The following is a 2493-nucleotide window of genomic DNA, read 5'->3' as shown; positions in this document are numbered from 1 at the left end:
TTTTTTTTTGGAGACAGTGTCTCACTCTGTCATCCTAAGTAGAGTATCCATGGCATCACAGCAACGTAAAACTCTTGGGCTTTGGTGATCCTCCCTAAGCCTCCTTCGCCTGCTAAACAGGCATGTGCCACCTTGCCTGGCTAGTATTTTTTAGTAGAGATGGGGGTCTTGCTCTTATTCAGGCTGGTCTTGAACTGAGCTTAAGCAGTCCACCTGCCTCAGCCTCCCAGAGTACTAGTAATACAGCATAAGCCCAGCCCATTTTACAGTGTTTTACTTTGAAATAATTCAACTTACAGAAAAGTTGCAAAAATAGTACAGAGTGCTCTAGTAGACCTTAGGCCTGACTTCTAGTGTGAACATCTTCCACAGCAAAGTCTAAGCTAAGACATTAGCCTTGGTGTAATACTACTGTTTGGACTTTGCCCCTAGTGTCCTTTTCTTTTGCAGGATCCCTCCCTGCATTTAGTTGCCATGTCTCCTGATATTTTCCTCCAATTGGTAGGCATGTTCTTAGTCTTTTTTGTCTTTTATGTCCATCATTTGGACATTTGGGTTGTTTTCACTTTTTGGCTCTTATGAATAATGTTGCTATAAACATTTTTGTATAAGTTTTGTGTGGGTGTTGGACATGTTTGCATTTGACCTAAGGAGTGGAATTCCTGTAATCATTTCAAAAAGATTGCTTTGGGTAGGTGGGGTGGCTCATGCTTGGTAATCCTAGCACTCTGGGAGGCTGAGGCAGATGGATTGCTTGAACTCAGGAGTTCAAGACCAGCCTGAACAAGAGTGAGACCTCATCTCTACGAAAAATAGAAAAACTAGCTACATGTAGTGGTGCATGCCAGTAGTCTCAGCTACTCTGGAGGCTAAGGCAAGAGGATTGCTCCAGCCCAAGAGTTTGAGGTTGCTGTGAGCTATAATGCCCCAGGCACTCTACCCAGGGTGACAGAGTAAGGCTCTGTCTCAAAAGTAAAAAAGATTCCTTTCAATATCCTATAAGAGTTGAAGGGAAGCAGTAATCCAGGTGAGAAATGATAGTGATTTTTTAGGGCAGCTGTGGAGATGGAGGGAGATGGTTGCATGACCCTTGTGTTTCTGAATTTTAGTTGGTGAGAATGATCCATTTGTCTTTCTTTTTCTGTGAACTGCCCAAGTTCTTTGCCCATATTTTTGTTGGGTAGTTTATCCTTTCCTTATTTTCTTGATGTTTTCTATCTGTTAAATAAGAGTTGTCTGTGATAAGAGTTGGATGTTTTTTTTTCTAGCTTGTCACTACATTTTGACTTTGCTTTTGGTGTGTTTTTGCCATGCCAGATTTATTTTTATATAGCCAAAGTTTAATAATCTTTCTGACTTTTAGATTTTGTTATTGTTAGAAAAGCCTTCCCAACTCTTAAGAATATAAGGAATTCACCTATATTTTACCCTGGTACATCATTTTTTTAACTTTTAAATATTACGCGTTTAGAGTTTATCCTGGTATATGAATGGTGGAATAGGTCCAGATTGACCTTTCTCCAAACAGTACTGCAGTGAAAAACCTTGTGCATGTGGCAGTTTTGTACTTTTTTCTTGGTTCATTAGCTTTAAGAAGACAAAGGCTGGCTTGGGCCTGTAGCTCAAGCAGCTAAAGTGCCAGCCACATACACCAGAACTGGCAGGTTCGAATCCAGCCTGAGCCTGCCAAACAATGACTACAACCAAAAAATGGCCGGGCATTATGGCAGGCTCCTGTAGTCCCAGCTACTTGGGAGGCTGAGGCAAGAGTATCGCTTAAGCTCAGCAGTTGGAGGTTGCTGTGAGCTGTGACGCCACATCACTCTACCCAGGGCGACAGTTTGAGGCTCTGTCTCAAAAAAAGACAAAGGCCTTTTTGTCTGGTATACTGTCCTAACACTAGCACCTGTCTTAGGGTAGGGGCTTGGTGTTTGCTGATTGAAATTGTAGCAAAAAACCTTAAGAGTAGAATGGTGGATCAAAGGTGTTCAGCATTTTAAAAAAAATTTTTATTAGCATTCCTTTTTTTTTTTAAGTGTTATTTGCATTTATTTTATGTTGCATTTATTTCTGTGCCATAAGTTTTTGTTTCTTCAGTTTCTTCTGGGATATCTTTTTCTTTTGTGCTACCTCTTCTGGTTTGGGAACAATCTGTTCCTTTTCAGTAAAGATCATCTCCATGTGGCAGGGGGAGCCCATGTATGGGTTAATGCGACCATGGGCTCTGTAAGTTCTGCGACACATCTTGGGTGCTTTGTTCACTTGGATGTGCTCAATGACCAGAGAATCTACATTTAAACCCTTAAGTTCAGCATTACTCTCTGCATTTTTAAGCAAAAATTCATATGCAGCAAAAATTCAGCACTCTTTTTGGGCTACCGACCCTGTGTCCAGCCCCTCTGTTTGGTCTGGGCATACCTACCAACTCCACCATTGTAATGTTAGAATGATATATACTGTTTCTTTAAGGTGACATCCTTCAGATACTTGGTG

This window comes from Otolemur garnettii, unplaced genomic scaffold (genome assembly GCF_000181295.1).
Source record: "Otolemur garnettii isolate 467f Iridium unplaced genomic scaffold, OtoGar3 scaffold00092, whole genome shotgun sequence".
NCBI classification, from domain to species: Eukaryota; Metazoa; Chordata; class Mammalia; order Primates; family Galagidae; genus Otolemur; species Otolemur garnettii.
This window is presented reverse-complemented; position numbering follows the sequence as displayed.